At 45.1% G+C, this 18,752-nt stretch overlaps 3 pseudogenes; 1 reads left to right on the forward strand and 2 right to left on the reverse strand.

Annotated features, from left to right (window-relative positions):
* Positions 1-320: 320 nt before the first annotated feature.
* LOC136527354 (uncharacterized) lies at positions 321-1,305 on the reverse strand (annotated as a pseudogene).
* A 349-nt stretch (positions 1,306-1,654) lies between these two features.
* Positions 1,655-3,040, reverse strand: LOC136526913 (protein ALP1-like; annotated as a pseudogene).
* Positions 3,041-11,110: 8,070 nt separating this feature from the next.
* Positions 11,111-18,353, forward strand: LOC136525339 (uncharacterized acetyltransferase At3g50280-like; annotated as a pseudogene).
* The last annotated feature ends 399 nt before the right edge of the window (positions 18,354-18,752 follow it).

Below are 18,752 nucleotides of genomic sequence, written 5' to 3' on the forward strand. Positions count from 1 at the left end.
TCTTCTAGCCATCATTCATTACCAGACAACTAAAAGTTCCTGAACATATTTACAAAACAGCCACGTTCAAGCTACAGGCAGGTTTAAAGGTCTAGATTACAATATTAATTACAAAAGCAGCAAGCAGCTAGGCATGGATTAGTACTACACTGCCAAAATGGGCACACATCGAACCAAACAGCCTAGTTCATGTACATCCTAAGCCATCAGGGTCATCACCACAGCCAAAATAAGCTTGCATATATATCCTAAGCCATCAGTCATCACCACAACCAAAATAAGAACCCAACCAAGTTTCTGGGCTCACCACAAGCTAAGCTTCACAGGTTAAAGCCTTCTCTGTCACATAAGAACTTGAACACCCAAGCATTCAGAGTATCGGCGCTTACATTACATAACCAGGCATGCTTACCTTTATTCTCCTTGGTAGACAAATGTTCACCAATAAGAACCCTCTGATCTGGTGTCATTGGGATTGCCTCTAGTTTTTGCCATAATAGTGAATGAGGATCAGTAAGCTGTGGCATTTGGGGAGGGGCAGTGGCAGCAAGTGTTTCCCGAAGTGACTTCATTGTAGCAGTTATTTCATCAGTGGAACCTGCAAAACGGCTCTTGTTTCTCGGTTTCTTAGTTGGTGACTTATTGGCTCTTGGACGCTTCCTCCTAGCTTCACTAGTGCTGGAAGATGTGTTATCAAATGTAGCATGTCTGGTTGGAGTTGGCAAAGTGTCTGAATCATCACCTTCTAGATCTTCAGGCTGTGTGTAGCAATTGAGGTCAATTAGTTCTCTTGATTCATCACTATCTGAGCCATCATCAGCATCCATGCATGTGTTCTAGTCCATAGCCAAAGATCCATCAGCATTGGATCCTATGAATAGTTCTCTCATCTCATAGTAGAACTTGATGGGCTTAGCAAGCAGGCGTCTTGCTCTATCCTGCAATCATGTGAACAACGAAATTGATTTCATATACTGCGAACAAGTGAATTGGTTTCAGATTCTAAAATAGAATAAATAATAATTAAATTTAGTGCAAACAACTTACAGATAATTCTGCTTTCTCATATTCTAAAACAATCACCATGCATCTGGTTTCATCAAATGTGTTGCCACTATTCCTCAGAGCTGTTGCAATGTACTTCCAATTTTCTTTGTGGTACCTATAGTGACGGTCCACTTGATCAACGGTCACCCCCATAGCAAACTTCTTGTTTAACTCATTGGCACACAGCAGGAGATGTGATTTCTTGAACTTAAATCATGTATGCTATTTTTTCAAATACTCAATGCACCACTCTAGCATGTACTTTGACTGATCCTCATGCCAATTCAAGGACCTCTCACGGGAGGGTGCAACAACATCAACCTTAGCCTTTCCCTTGGCCATGGCTGTTTTCCATACAAGAGATATTTAATTAAAATCACAATTAAATTTGCAAGGAAAGGTACATAATAGAGATCACAGAGACTCAAATAAATTGGGATGACAGAACAACAGCCAACCTGTACCAGGTACATGTAGGTACAAAGCATCGCATTATATATGTTCCATACATAGAAAAGAAAGCATCACACTTGAATATATGTTCGATACACAGAGGTAAATCAACAAGAATTAATTTGCAAAGATAGTAGCACACAATTTCTTGAACCTAATCTAGAGCAGCTCCTACTTTATCTTCCCACATCCTTTGAGCCATGTCATCTCTTTTTCTAGCCCATGCCACATTTTCCTGGTGCATATCACTACGATTTCTAATACTTCGAGGCAAGGTTGTGTACCAAGCAGCATCATTATAAACATACTCGTCAGGACCGTCCTGTAAGATCCAATTATGAAGAGCACAACAAGCCATCACAATTTTGACTTGTGTTTTCAAAGGGAAGAACGGTTGGCTCTTGAAGATTTTGAAACGATTCTTGAGGGTACCAAATGCTCATTCAACAGTAGTTCTAAGTGAGGAATGGCGAAGATTGAATAATTCCTTCGGGTTCTGAGGCTCCCTGGTCCCCCTATATTCTTGTAGGTGATATCGAGTACCACGGTACGGAGGTAATACACCAGGCCTTGTTGCATATCCAGCATCAGTTAGAAAATATTTGCCTACATCATTGGTTTTTCCAGATTAATTAGTTAAGTATATAGGTGAAGTTTCAGATTGGAGGTATTAGGACAATGGAGTATTCCTACCTGTTGGTATGTTAAGACCATTAGGACGTGATAGAGCATCTTGAAGCACATAAGAATCATGGGTTGATCCCTCCCATCCGGCAAGAACATATATGAACCTTAGGTCAAAATCAACTGTTGCTAGCACATTTTGGCTTGTATATGATTTTCTACCCCTAAACCGATCTTGCATATGGAAAGGTACACATGCTGGTATATGTGTACCATCGAAGGCTCCTATGCATCCCTACGGAAATATTTTTTTCAAAAAAAAAGATTAATATGACACCTAAACTAAACTCCAAATTATTGATTAACAAATTTGATGTACCTCAAAATAAGGGTGAAATCTGCCCGGAGAACTTGTTATCTTTGAATGTGTCTCAACAGATCTGATACATATGAGGTCACGACCAAGGGTACAAAGGGCATCTAAAACATGATGGAAATACCTACTAATAGTTTCACTTGACCTCATGAACTCAAAACCAATTGATCTGTTTGACCAATGGTGCCCAACACAATGGATAAACATGGCAACTTGTTCCTCTATTGACACATGAAAAGTGTCCTCTAGCAAGGCACATGATCTAAGTTCACGACAGAGTTTATGAAATACAGCTTTCCTCATACGCAACTCACTTATGCAATGGGCCTCAATACCATGATACAAACGATTTAGACGTGCCAATCTATCAACATCTCTATCTATCATGGGAGCATAAGTTATGGCCCTTCTTCTTTTTCTTGATTTAATCCTATGCAGATACATGGCCAGACACACAAGAATACCAGCAATTAACCTTCTCCTCCATATATAATGGAAGTAGTCCAAGTAATACTGCAAGTATAGTTTTCTTTGACCCATCTAAAACATATGTTCAGAAATAAGGATGAATCAGTAATAAACTAGCAAGGCATCTCATCATTGATTTTTTTCTCCACCAGAAAATCAATGCCAAAGGGGATAATGGAATTAACCTTCTTTGTGTGCAAGGGCTTTCCGCACTTGAACCTTCTTTATCTGCAGGGACTGATTGCGCATGACCAACACCACGAGATGGATGGATCTTCACCTGTTTCACTGATTTGTTTCATATCTGCACACATGGAGAGAACAACCAGAGCTCAACAGGGAGGGGAGAAGCAATGCGACTGAGATGGAGAAGATGGTTGTGGGACTGATAATTTCAGATCTTTACCTGGTTGACTGAACACCACGAGAAGCAGAGGCAGTCAGGCAGTAGGGGCGGCAGCGTCCTGGTCCTTGGACTTGCACGTGGACGTAGGAGAGGCGGCGGCAGCAGGGAGTGGGCGAGCGGCGGCTCCTGGCCGCGACGGTAGTAGGGCGCGGCGGCCTGATGCCTGGTCGCGAAGCGCGCGGGCGGTCCCTACGGGCGGCGTCGGCGGCGGACCGGCTGGGAGGATGTCGGCATTTTTTTCGATTGGGAGGAGTGTCGGGAGATGATAGGGAGCCGGGATGCTTTTCTACTGCGGTGAAAATCCAGGTTCGGCGCGCCACGGTGGGCTGGGGCGGCAAAAACGCCCGCCACCACCCGCCACACTTTTTGCGAAGGAATTCTGTGGCGGGGTAATTTCGTGGCGGTGGCGTACCGAATCTAAATGCTGAACCAAACACCTACCAAAAACCTTGTGGCAAACTTAAGGTTAGGCGTGGCAGCCTGTGGCCACGATCCAAACAGCCCCGTGGTCTCTTGGAGCTGGTCTTATATATAGAGCACCAATAAGTATTTTGGCCGCCCCTAACGCACCGTTGGCTCGTCGTCGCTCGTCGCTCGAGTCACACACGCACAGTCGTCCCCGCCAGCCGGAGATTTAAGGCCATGTGTTGCAATGGAACATATAATTTGTTGCACGGTGCTCATACCAATAATAATAAGTTCCATCTAATCATAGGTGAAATAAATTCCAACACCTATAATAAATATTAAAGCAATAAAGTATTAATTTCATGTGGTGGAAATTGATAAGAGAGATTGATCAGCTTACAGCCTGTTTGCTTGTTGGTTTCAGTCAAGATTTATCAGCTATGGTACAATATTTTTCTCTCACAACAAATCAGCACCAGCCGGCCTTATCAGCCCAGAAACCAACCAACGAATAGGCTGTTAGATCGGTGGCATGCATGCACTTGCCATAAGAAGAAAGCCCGAAACAATATAATTAATGGGAATCAATCAATCACGTTAGATGGCCTCAAGTATTCGTGCGCCTATCTTAATATACGTACAAAATACGTAGCTCAATCAATGAAAATGGTCAAAAAGAACATCTTTCGTGAGTGGTGAATCTCTGCAAGTGTTACTGCTTGATTCACTGTATCATGTGACCCATTGTTGGCAAGTTAAAAATTATAGTGTCTTTGGTTGAACCATGCTTTTACTTGTTCTCATCCTTAATGACTGATCTAGACCAAATGCTAATGAGGTGTGTACCTCAACTTTTCCTCAAAGTGATCAATTTCACTGTGTGATGCTCTACATTTGGTCAATCGATGCCAAATAGGCTTCAGAGTCCTTACTACCCACGTGGCCGCGACCGTGTAGTAGGTATGGATCGATCACGTTATATGGCATCACGTCCTGTTTTGCAGCACTACTTCAGCAGTACTTTTCAGCGAACGAACTGTGTTTCTCTCTCACAACGAATCAGCATAAGCAGCAGCTAAATTTCTGCGAAACGAACGGGGCTATATATTCATGTGTGTATGTTGCTGCAAAATAGGTAGCTCAATCAATGCAAGATGGACGGAAAGAACATGTATCATGAGTGGTGAATGTCTTCAAGTGTTACTCTGTTTGATTCACAATGTCATCTGGCCATCCACTGCCAGGGCTTTTTTGACTAGTTGTTAGCTAGTTAAAAAATATTAATATCTTGTGGCACCATGCATGGTGTTACTTGTTCTCATCCTTGAATGCCTGATCTAGACCAAATGTACGTGAATGAGGTTTGAAGGCATCTCCAATTATTGTTTGCGTGGTGCGTATGCCACACTAGCAACAGTGGGAAGCTAGAGAAAAGATGGAGAGACAGTTGGTCTGCTAACTTCTTTAAATCAACACAATTGTAAGTATTGCACTTGTCGGATTTCTACGACTCACTCGACCTCACAACGGGAAGGCCATGAATTAAACGTGCATAGGGATACTAGGTACTGACATCCCATTGGCAGAGCGCCCTCAAAATTTGAGGTGGAAAACAGAACCCTTACAGTAAAGTACGTAGTATAAAATATCACAAAAGAAGCCGAACCTATTTTTGGTTTCCATCCCGTCTTGTATTCAGTCTGTAATTGCTGAACATGGAAATTCCTATTTCCCCTCGAAAAAGAGAATATCTCAAGTATAAATTCTACTCCCTCCGTACCAAATTATAATTCGTTTGACTTTTTTGACCTCAAGTTTAACTACTCGCCTTATTCAAAAAAAATTGTGCAAACATAGTTAAATTTAAATCATTCTTGAAGAACTTTTATTAATAAAGCAAGCCAAAACAAAAGAAGTGATATTTTGCTCAAATTTTTAAATAAGACGAGTGATCAAACTTGGGGTAAAAAAAAACAAATGAATTATAATTTGAAACAGGGGTTGTAAATGCTTCAATGACCCCTTAAGGCAAGTCATTGTTGTACATCAGTGGTCTCAAATATCATCATTTAATGCAGATCCTTGTTGGATTTTTGACGTTGTGGAAGATATCATACGATGAGAGGAAGATGTCGGTATTTCGCTAAACTCCGCTTTTGACTCCCTACTAAAATCTACAGCCATGAAACAATCCTTGCATCATTCATATGTGGAGTAATTATTGCCATGCAACTCATAATAATGCGCCTATTATTATATACATAAATGAAGAAATTATGTGGTACTGCGAGACAACTCGTTGTATGATTGTCTATTAATAACTAAGATTTTGTGGGCACTACACGAGATCCATGATATTACCAATTTATACTATGAGATGAGAGGAAGGGGGTAATATTGGGTTGGTCCTTAGTTTGTGACAATGGAAAGTATTTTTCTTCCTTTTATTTTAGAATTTTGGGAACATTTCAATAAAGGAGATCTTTCTTAGGTCAAATGATGCCCAAGACTTCATCTAAAAGAAATTATTAGATTGAATCTATTTGCATTAAGAAGACATAGCAAAAAAAAGGGCGAGCGAAGTAGCGATTGAAAAACTTTCTTCTTTGTTCATCCTATCTATAAGAGGAAAGCATATGAAAATGTAACCCATTCTTTCGTTGCCAAGTTATATTAGGGGGTGTTTAGTTCCACCTCCTAAAATTTAGTCATTGCTCCATCGGATGTTTAGACACATGCATGGAGTATTAAATATAGACTATTTACGAAACTAAATACACAGATTGAGACTGTTTTACGAGACGAATTTTTTAAGCCTAATTCGTCCATGATTTGACAATGTGGTGCTACAGTACCATGTGCTAATGATAGATTAATTAGGCTTAATAAATTCGTCTCGTGGATTATTACCGGATCCCCTATATGACATCTCCTAAACTTAAGTGCCTATATCAAACACCGCCTTAATCGAGATGCATGCAAATGAACCTTGTTTTTTATGAAAAAAGAAAATATAAAACTATTAGTCTTATTTTTTATTTTTGTCTGTGAAAAAAATATTGAAATCAACGCTGTCCACCTTCACCGGGAATCCGGATTGCCTGCCGGTGATCAGGGATACCACCGCCTCGCGCTGCCAGCGGGGCCCACCAGCTCGATCACAACGGTGTATTTGGTTTGTTTCCTAGATAAGCCTGGCTAGCAAATCTAAGATAGGCTAGCTCTATTCAGCTTTAGCTAATGCAAGCAGCACATGTTTGGTTGCCCTGAACTGGCTAGGAATCGATGTGTTGGTTTAGTTTGCATAGAATGACCTCTTCCTTCACCTGGTAAGTTTACCCTCTTTGAGGACTTTAGTCGAACAGATGGTTGGCATGGCCAGCGAGCACCTCGGCGACTATGGCAGCAGGCCACCACACCGCTGATCCCGCCCAAGCGTGCCCGCTGTTCCCTGCTCTCTGCTGCGCCTCCGCTATTCCCATGGCCGCCTCTGCTCTCTGCTGCGCGACACCATGAGGAAGGGGACGAGATCTGGTTGGCCATGTCGGCATTGCCGCTCAAGCATGGCACCGCCGGTCATGTGTAGGAGCTTCGAGGCACTGCGGGAGCAGGCCGCCTTCTTGGAGGGGCCGACGAGGAAGAGGTCGAGTCGTAGCCCCAGCCGCCGCATCGTACGACGCCGATGAGGAGGAGGTCGAGTAGAACGCGTCCATCTCTCTTCCGACTCCGGTGGGTGTGACGTCCCTGGTAGATGCGACGTGAAACATATCGGGGGGAATCGGTCCGCCTCACTGTGGTGGCTTTTGATCTGTGCCCTGCGGTTCCCGGTGGGTGCGAGCATGGAGGGTCCATGCAGTTCCTGACGGAGAACGCGTAGACTCCTGATGGGGCTTGTGCTGGAGGCCCGGAGGAGCAGCGAGGGGGGTCTCGGATCTTGTGATACATGAGCCTATAGAACCAATTGCCTCTTGGCAATGAAGGGCAACAACAGCCCCATATGAAAGTGCCAGTAGCTGAGGCCCTAGAAGGTCTCAAAGAATTAGTAAACCAGTTTTCTGATGACTATGAAGTTTATGTTAGTAAAGAAATTCAGATGGAGGGTGATCCCACCTCATTTGAAGAAGCCATGAGAAGCGTTTACTCGTTTAAATAGCAAGAAGCTATGGAAGCTAAAATGTATTCGATGTGACTCCAAAGGGAATGTAGAAAGATGTGAAGTTGAAATGTATTCAATGAGTACCAACAATGTTTGAGACTTAGAAGTAATTCCTAATGGAGCCAAAACAGTAGGCTGTTAATGAAAGCTCTAGTTTGGTTTTGGTTAATTGATGAAACCCTAAGTGCTAACCTAGTTTATCAAGATGATTATGAGATAGGTAGCACTACCCCAAGTGATGAAGCAATGGCGAAGATCATGACAATGGAGATGGCATGGTGATGGTCAAATGCTTAAACTTGGAAAAGAAGAAAGAGAAAAACAAAAGGCTCAAGGCAAAGGTATAAAATGTAGGAGCCATTTTGTTTTAGTGATCAAGACACTTAGTGAGTGTGATCACATTTAGGATAGATAGCCGTACTATTAAGAGGAGTAAAACTCGTATCGGAATGTGGTTATCAAAGTGCCACTAGATGCTCTAACTCATTGCATATGCATTTAGGATCTAGTGGAGTGCTAACACCCTTGAAAATGTTTGTGAAAATATGCTAACACTTGTGCACAAGGTGATACACTTGGTGGTGTTGGCACATCTACAAAGGAGGTGGTGTTTGTAGGGTTGAGATGGGTTTGGGGTCTCTTTCGGGAAAATGAAATGCCTATTTTCTATTGCGCCGGATGCAAATTCTTGTGGTTGGCATATTGGATCAAGGGTGAAGAAGTTAGAAGTGAAAACGAGTTGATCGCGAAGACGCTGGCGTCGGTCAACTGACCGGACGCTGGGTCTGAAAGCACCGGACGCTGGTTTCTGCGTCCGATCAAACTGACGGGTATGCACAGTGCCGAGGGTATTGCACCGGACGCTGGTCTGTGTCCAGTCAAGGTGGACCGGACGCGTCCAATCGAAAAAATATGCCTCGGGGAGCTTACTGGAAACAACCGGACGCTGGGGCTTCAGCGTCCGGTCAGTTTTACCGAAGCGTCCGGTCAGCTTCGTAGCCGTTGAAATCTGACGAACAGCGTTTGAAGCTGGTGACGCGTGGCGTCCATCGGGCGACCAGACGCTGAGGGCCAGCGTCCGGTCAGTATGACCGGAGCGTCCGGTCAGAGCGCGTTTTGCCCAGTGAAGGGGTATAACGGCTCTATTTGATGGGGGCTCTATTTATAGCCCCATGGCCGGCTCAAGGGAGCTCTCTTGCACATTTTCATTGATATAGCAACCTTGTGAGCTTAGCCAAAGTCCTCCCACTCATCTCCATCATTGATCCATCATCATTGTGAGATTGGGAGAGAATCCAAGTGCATTGCTTGAGTGATTGCATCTAGAGGCACTTGGTATTCGTGTTGCGCTGTGGATTTCGCTTGTTACTCTTGGTGGTTACCACCACCTAGACGGTTGGAGCAGCGGTGAAGGATCGGCATGAGTTGATGATTGTTTGTGGCCGCCTTCGATGATTGTGAGGGGAGTTGTACCTTCCCCGGTGGAGTGCCAAAAGGTAACTCTAGTAAATTGCTCGTGTCATTGAGCTACCTCACTTGTGGGTCGGTTCTTGCGGTATCCTATCGTGTAGACGAGGTTTGTGAAACACCTCTTAGCCGTCGAACCACCAAGTATTGGTCGACACAACGGGGACATAGCGTGTTGGCAAGCACGTGAACCTCGGGAGAAAATCGATTGTCTCTTGTCATTTGCATTCTCCCGGTGAATGGTTTGATCTTCATCTTGTGATTGGTTCATCCCCTACACGGCGGTACAATCACCCTACTTACTTGATTACATTCTTGCAAACTAATTGATACAAGCTCTTTAGAGTAATTAGAATTGAGAGCTTGCCTTGTTGTTTACATTCATCTAGTTGAGCTCTTAAGAATAGCAAGTTTGTGTGCCTAAGTAATCATTGCAACTAGAATTATTGGATAGGTGGCTTGCAACCCTTGTAGAGCTAGAGCAAGTTTATATTACGCTATTTGTCATACTAATCAAATTGCTCTAGTTGATTTGTAGATTTTTAAATAGGCTATTCACCCCCCCTCTAGCCATACTAGGACCTTTCAGTTAATGGGTCTACAAGACAAATTGTTACTCCAAAGGGAATGTGGAAAGATATAAAGCACAACTTATAGCAATATGCTTTATGCAAAGAGAATGAAAAGATTACAATGAGAGTTTTCTCTCTAGTCTCATGCCAGGACTCTTTTAGAATCATAATCGTGTTCATGGCACATTATGATTTAGAAATACATCAGATGGATGTAAGGACAACATTCCTAAACAAGGATTTATATGAAAACGTTTACATGGCATAACCCAAAAGGTTTTTGTCATGGAAGAAAAGAACATATGGGATGCCACCTATAAAAATCCATTTATATAGTAGTATTTGAAGTTGATGAAACAATGATAAGAAAGTTTGGGTTTTAAAGAAAATAAGAAGAGGTCGAGTCGTAGCCCTAGCCGCCGCATCGTACGACGCCAATGAGGAGGAGGTTGAGTAGAACGCGTCCATCTCTCTTCTGACTCCGACGGGTGTGACGTCCCTGGTAGACGCGACGTGAAACATATCGGGGGGAATCGGTCCGCCTCACTGTGGTGGCTTTTGATCTGCGCCCTGCGGTTCCCGGTGGGTGCGAGCACGGAGGGTCCATGCAGTTCCCGACGGAGAACGCGTAGACTCCCGATGGGGCTCGTGCTGGTTCTAGAAGTAGCACGTGCGGAGGCTCGGAGGAGCAGCGAGGTGGGTCTCGGACTTAGTGGAGCTCGTGCTTGGTCTCGGCGGAGCACGCGTAGGTCCCGATGGACGTCGCGCGGAGGCTCCGGCGGAGCACGCACGGGTCTCGGTGGAAGCTCGCGGCGGTGATGAGCACCGGTGGAGCCGCAGCGCGGAAGAGGCGGTGGAGTCGCGCGGGAGACGAGCGTCGATGGGGGTGAATGAATGAACGCGCATGTCTACTAGCCAATCCCTCTGGCGTTTCTAGCAAGCCAGCTCGGAACCCTTCTTTTGGCTTTCTAGAGCCTGGCTTAGCAGTTACATAGGCAACCAAACACCGGGAAGCCTAGCCAGCCCTCGAGCGCGACCCATAGTATTCTGCCATTGTGATGTAGGATCCATCAACATCAGGCAATCCAATCCCCCGAATGCCAAATCCACAGTCCACAACAGCTCCAGCCGCCATGCCATCCCCATCGCCGCTCTGCGTGCTGTCTAGGCGCACCGTCACGTCATCGCCCCGCCCACGCTGCCGAGTCCCGCTCACCACCTGGGACGTCTTCATGCTCTCCGCCAACTACATACAGAAGGGCCTCCTCTACGCCCGACCGCCATTCCCCACCAACCGTCTCCTCGACCACCTCGAGGCCACGCTCGCCTAGGCGCTCATCGCCTACTACCCCATCGTTGGCCGCTTCGCCATGGACCAGCACCACGACGTCGACGGGAACGTCGTCGGCTGCTCCATCTCCATCGACTACGATGGCCAGGGAGCCGACATCATCCACGCCATCGCCGATGGCGTCTCCATCGCCGACGTCATCCCTCCCGACGCCGACGTCATGTGCCTCATGCGTTCTTTCTTCCTCCTCGACGGCGTCGTCAACCATGATGGACACCACCTACCCCTCTTCGTCGTCTAGGTCACCGACCTCACCGACGGTGTCTTCCACGCCTTCATCTACAACCACGTGCTCTTCGATGGCACTACCTTCTAGGACTTCCTCAACGCCTAGGCGGGCACCACATGCGGCAGCCTCTCTGTCTCCCCTCCACCCTTGTTGGAGTGCTAGTCGCCCGATGGGCTGACGCCACCGCCGTCGGTCGTGCTCCCGTACCTAGACCTCACGGGGCTCATCAAGAGGTTGTCCCCACGCCGCTGCACTAGTAGATGCTGCACTTCTTGGCGGAGTCCCCGAAGAAGCTCATGTTATATTTATAGGATCATTAAGAGCATAGATCTAGACGGCAGAATGGTTCTATTCGGGATAAAAGATGTAGTGCATCTTAGTATATATAGAACTATAGAGAGACAGAGAGGGAAGGGTGAGAGGTGAGACGTCATCCGGGCATTGGAGGGTTTGGCGGTGGAGCTAGAGCCGTCCATGGTGATGTCGGTGATGTTGTGAGGGCGGTGAAGTCCAGGCATAGCTGGTGGCGATGCAGAGGCGATGGTGAAGTCAGTGGCGGCTTTCCCGTCGCTGGCAGCACGTTCTCTTTAGATCGAGTTAGGGTTTCTCTATAGGTGGGTTACGGACAGCTCAGGTCAACCTTGTACTTTGTGCCCCAGCCCCCACCTTCCTTTTATCGTGATTGTGCGACGAGGGGCCACCAACCATGGAGCGGTTGGCCGTCCCCCGATCAGGGCATGGATCCAAGCGCCCAAATAGGCTATTGGGCCAATTGGTGGAGATCAAACTAACATTCTCCTACTTGATCTCACCTTATGACTTAAACTTAACTTACTTTATCTTATTCCCATTCCATCACAGATTAGTGCATAGAGCGTGCCTCATCGTCACGGTTAGTTGCCATTAGACTTAACAGCTATAATGCACCTTTTTGTTTTGAAACAAATACTCAACTTAGGCCCTTAGTATCTAGAAATCATAGGCTTTCACATAAACCCTATGTTGAACTAGTGTGTTCTCTGAACGCACTAGGTGGTTAGCCTTTGGTAAGCGGATCCAGCAAGTACTTACTCGGTACTTATGTGCTCAATGCTTTCAAAATGATTCTGGATTTTCTCCTTTACAACATATACCTTAGTAGTCAATGTGTTTGGCAGCACACTTGACTTGTTGTCCTTAGGAGTTAACTTACTTTAAATAGGTTATTACTAGTTGTCTACCATTATTAAATCCGGGTACAAATTCTCTTAACCTCCTTTTGCCTGTTCTTTAAGCCTCATGTCAAGCTATACCATGGTATGCATCACTGATAACACCACAACTGTTTCTTTAGAGCTTTTCTACAATAATACTCTAACTGGCAGTGTTAGCAACTAGCTGTGGATTTCACTACACATCTCGCTAGGACTTAACTTTTGTACCCTCAACTATTTGAGAGTACTTATTCTTTCTTACTCAGCATGAGGCCTATGATACTTTGCAAAATTGCAAGACATTCTCAACTCAATTCCAGTGATCTATATCTAAACTGAACTTCTGCCAAAATATCTCAGATACATAAACTACGTCAGGGTAAGTTCTTACTTGTACTTGTACACTCATCAAGCTTCCAACAGCTGAAGTATATGGAACCATGTTCATTTGATCGATCTCATATTAGTTCCTGGAACACTTAGAGTTCTCAAATCTATTACCCTCGACTATAGGAGCAGGCGTAGGTTTACTCGCATGCATACTTTACTTCTTTAGAATCTTTTCTAAGTATGCCTTTGCGATAGTCCTAATACCCCATTTTTCTTCTATCTCAGGTGAATTTCGATTCCTAGAACCAATGACGCTTCACCAAGATCATTCACATTGAAACTTAGGGACAAAACTTCTTCTCCAATGACATATTAACATCACTACTAGTGAGTAGAATGTCATCTATTCATAGGATGTGAAAAATGAATTTTCCTTTCTTGAACTTCATATGAACGCTATTGTCCTTCTCATTTTCTTTAAAACCCAAACTTTCTTATTCATTGTTTCATCAACTTCAAATACTACTGTATAGAGACTTAGTTTTGACCCATAAATGGATTTCTATAGGCGGCATGCCTATATGTTCTTTTCTTCCATGACAAAAACCTTTTGGGTTATGCCATGTAAATGTTTTCATATAAATCCCCATTTAGGAATGTTGTCCTTACATCCATCTGATGTATTTCTAAATCATAATATGCCATGAACACCATTATGATTCTAAAAGAGTCCTAGCATGAGACTAGAGAGAAAACTTCTCATTGTAATCTTTTCATTCTCTTTGCATAAAGCATATTGCTATAAGTCGTGCTTTATATCTTTCTACATTCCCTTTGGAGTAACAATTTATCTTGTAGACCCTATTAACAACCTACTGTTTTGGCTCCATTAGGAATTACTTCTAAGCTCTCAAACATCGTTGGTACTCATCGAATACATTTCAACTTCATATCTTTCTACATTCCCTTTGGAGTCACATCGAATACATTTTAGCTTCCATAGCTTCTTGCTATTTAAACGAGTAAACGCTTCTCATGGCTTCTTCAAATGAGGTGGGATCATCCTCCTATCTGAATTTCTTTACTAACATAAACTTCATAGTCATCAGAAAACTGGTTTACTAATTCTTTGAGACCTTCTAGGGCCTCAGCTACTGGCACTTTCATATGGGGCTGTTGTTGCCCTTCATTGCCAAGAGGCAATTGGTTCTACAGGCTCATGTATCACAAGATCCTTGTTTATATTATTCATCTTCTACGAAGAGCCAACAACAGGTGTTGTATAAGTCATACAACATCAATAGGTATTAAGAAATTCATTGTTTGAAATCACTGAAGTGGACATGTAGTCCCGCTTCTCTTCAAGTCTTAGGTCTCTACAAACCTCTACATACCATGTTCCTCCAGATCTTTCCATCTTTTCTAAAGATAATGTATCTTCAAATATCTTATTTTGGGTTTAATCCGTTAAACTCTCATATGGCGCTTTAAGCATCACCTTAACATCTTTGAGACTGACTACGTTATTTTCCTGTCGGAACTTTAAAAGTTCCTAGGAATTTAGCTATTTCTCTGCTTAGGGGTATCATTGTTGTAACCGTTGTACTCCTTCGAATGGTCACATTCATCTTAATTAATCTTTATCTCACTCTTAATGAAGAGTATCTTTCTTAGATTGATCTTCATATTCTCCCCCTCAAAATAGGGCATGAACTTTACTGCCATAATTTCGATAACTATTCAGAAAGCCTATAAACGAGGAGACACTTATAACTTACTTCATTCACATGATTGTGTCATGTAAATAAAGTTATTTCTTGATCGATTTAGGAGTACACTTTCCTTAATTCACTTTAAAAACTCAACAAGGTCTTTCATTAGTAGTACTTTTGCAATCACGCTTGCATCTTTTCTTATCCTTTGGTTAGTATTGACCATGACGATGCATTTCTATTATGCCATGGTCAATACTAGGATAGCCTAAGAGCTATCCAAACTTCTCTCGCTATGCGGGATACAAAACATGTGAATCATCACAAAACTTGTCCCAACATGTAGGATTGACTAGCATAAGTACTATGTCAAAACTTCTTTCCATACGGGATACATCTATACGAAAACTTAGTCATAACGACTAAAACATTCACTTATGCTTCATTTTCCGAATTAAATCTTTCCGTTGATTTTAATTTAATCAGAAAATTAGTAAACTAACAAAAAATTAGTCCTGAACTGGCTTGACTCAAGCCTTTTCATTCACATACCCCAGCATTGCAGCCCATTGGCATGCAGCCGAGTGATCTAGTCTGTTAAAAATAAAACATACAATATGCTTCTGCATCAATTCTACATCACCGTTGGGCAGAAAATAGAATTAATGCATAAAACTCAAAAATTAAATGAAATGCATATAACTACTCTTCAAAATTAAATTCTTCACATTGGTTCGAATTTAATTAGGAAGATTATCAACTTCATTGCAATGGAAACATGTTAATAAAATACATTATATTAGTTTCAGGAGCATTTCTTGGTCCTTATCTACTCTCTAAAAAATTGACCATGTTGGTGTGAAATCTATCAGAGATTTAAACCTCAAACTTAAAATTTATTATAATATTGTCATCATCAACGTTGATCAGAAAATAACAATACCATAATCTTACATAAACAAAAATGGACTACTCTAATTAGATTTTCCTGTTTGTTCCAATTTAATTAGAGGATCAACATAATTATAATTTTCTAAATATAACCCCTCTTTAAATTAAATTCTTCCGTTGGTTCGAATTTAATTGGAAGATAATAAACATTAAACTTTGCAGTGGAAATATGAGAAATTCTTTATCTACTTTTTAGAAGCATTTTACTTTACTCATCTACTCTCTGAAAAAATTATCCAGATGGTTCAAATTTTGACTAGAGATTTAAAACTTGACAAAATTCATCAAATTTTGCTTCTGAAAATTGTCAAAACTGCTTCTGAAAATAAATAAAAACTTAAAACATTAGCAACTGTTTATTTGGCCCGGCCTATGGAAAAACAGCACGCGGCCCAGCATCATAGCGCCTGGGCCAACTGCCGGTCCAGCGAGCAACCTGGGCCTAGGCCAGGAATTCGGCCCATCACGCACGCCCCGCACCACTCCGCCTGGGCCAGCTGCCGGTCCAGCGAGCGTTGGCCGTTGATCTCGAATCCGACGGCGGGGCGTTGATCACGGCGGAACAAAACCCCGCGGCGCCGACGTCTCCCGAAACCCTAATCGCATTTCTTCCTCTCCCTTCTCTCTCTCTCACGTCGTGTCCTCTCTCTTGCACCGCACAGGCGTCAGCAACGGCGGCCATGGTGGCCGTCAATGTCGGTGAGGAAGGCAGCCACCGGAGCAAGTCCGGCTCCCTTCCTCCTCTTCCTTTCTCTTCCCTTTCCCCTTCTCTTCCTCAGCGCCGCAGTCAAAAACGACCATGATGCGATGGCAGCCCATGGCAGCTAGAGAAAAGGAAGGTGGCGGCGTCGTTGTGGGGGCCCTCACCGGTGCCCGCGCTCGCCCGAGGCTGAGCGCGTCGCCGTCGAGCGGCCTTGTGGCTGCGCCCTGGATTCTGAGCCCGCACGTCGGTGGCTCGGCTACCCGTGCGGCGTCGGGTTTTCTTCCTGCGCAGCAGCGGTGCGATGGTGGTGGAGAAGCCCTGGTAGGTCCTCCCCTTTTCGTCCTTGGTTTTCTAGGGTTAGGGTTTCGTATGCGGGGATTCTTAGGGTTCATCTTAATCACCTCCTTCTAAAAGCTTCTTGCTTTCTACCCTAAAGACTAGATCTATACTTAAACATTTCTCTGGTACCATTGTTATATTTATAGGATCATTAAGAGCATAGATTTAGCCAAGAGAATGGTTCTATTCGGGATAAAAGATGTAGTGCATCTTAGTACATATAGAACTATAGAGAGACAGAGAGGGAAGGATGAGAGGTGAACTGTCACCGGGCATCGGAGGGTTTGGGGGTGGGGCTGGAGCCGTCCATGGCGATGTCGGTGATGCTGTGAGGACGGTGAAGTCCGACGCAGCGGTGGTGATGTAGAGGCGACGGTGAAGTCGGTGGCGGCTTCCCGTCGCTGGCAGCACGTTCTCTTTAGATCGGGTTAGGGTTTCTCTGTAGGTGGGTTATGGCGGCTCAGGTCAACCTCGTACTTTGTGCCTCGGCCCCCACCTCCCTTTTTATCATGCTATGAGACAAGGGCCCATCAACCATGAAGCGGTTAGGACGCCCCGATCAGGGCGAGGATCTAAGGGCCCAATTGACCGTTGGGCAAGGATCGGGCGTGGTGGGAGCTCCCGGCGGCTGGTGATGCAACCGGCGCGACCGTCGAAACCTGTTCGGCTGGTATTAAAGCCAGCTAAAAAGCCGATTGAAACTGTTTTTTTTTAGAGAAAAATACCTGTAGATTAACCGATAAGGCCGGCCTGATGAGTTTAAGCGAACTTGCCCAAGGCGCTGTCCCTCCTGGTGTGGCGCTGCTTCACCCGCGCGCGGCGCATGGCGCCGGACCAGTCCACCGTATGCCGCGCCGCCATGAACAACCGCACGCGCCTTCGCCCGCAGCTGCCGGCCGAGTACTTCGGCAACACCATCTACGCCATCTCCACGGAGGCGGTGACCGCGGGGGATGTGCTGGCGCGCGGCCACGGATGGGCGACGGCGGCCGTGGGGCGCGCGGTGGCGGCGCACACGGACGCCGACATCCGGGCGCGCGTGGCAGGCGTGGATGACCAAGCCCGTCGTGTACACGCTCAGGTACTTCGACCCCAACGGCGTCATGATGGGCAGCTCGCCGCGGTTCGACATGTACGGCTGCGACTTCGGCTGGGAGCCGCCGCTGGCGCCGCGCAGCGGCAGGGCCAACAAGTTCGACGGGAAGGCGTCGCTGTACCCGGGCCGGGAGGGCGGCGGCAGCATCGACGCCGAGGTGGTGCTGACGCCGGAGCACATGGCGCTGCTGGAGCAGGACGACGAGTTCTGGGCGGCCGTTTCGCCGGACAAACCTTGTCCGCCGGCGGTGGCGGTGGTGGTGGTGGCGGCGGTGGGGAAGAATTGACTGCCCATGGCCGATCAATGTCAGGCAGACAGCAAAAGGAGTCGATTTGCCTTTAAGAATCACTTGTTCTGTTCTTTCCAGTTTTTGCGTTTGGTTAAGGATTAATCCTCTGGCAAACGAATCGAAATAAATGAGAGGGTATTCTTTCCAGAGATGTGTTGTTTTCTTCTTTTGATGAGGAAATGAATGAAATGGATGTTCATGCGCACAGCAGAAAGATTTGCATCGCGCGGCAAGCTTGATGGTGCCTTCTGAAGATTTTTGCATTCAGAGGGTCCTTTTCCTTCTTCTGATCTGAAGATGCTGCCCCTGGTGTTTGAAACTGAATGCAACCAACCAGATGTGTATGTAGTGTAGGTAAACCATGCAAAACCTGAATTGCATTGCATTGCGGTCAGAGATTAAGAATGCTAGCTTATCATCGGCGTCGTACAACCGTGGAATATCAATGGATGAGCCTGCCAAAGTCAATCAGTCCAGTGCTACTGCTACTGCTATCACTACCAACAGTGGGAGGGAGGAGGCAGGAGAGGAGATACCACTACCAACAACGGGACATGGGAGGGAGGAGACAGGAGAGGAGGT

This window comes from Miscanthus floridulus, chromosome 19, assembly GCF_019320115.1.
Source record: "Miscanthus floridulus cultivar M001 chromosome 19, ASM1932011v1, whole genome shotgun sequence".
NCBI classification, from domain to species: Eukaryota; Viridiplantae; Streptophyta; class Magnoliopsida; order Poales; family Poaceae; genus Miscanthus; species Miscanthus floridulus.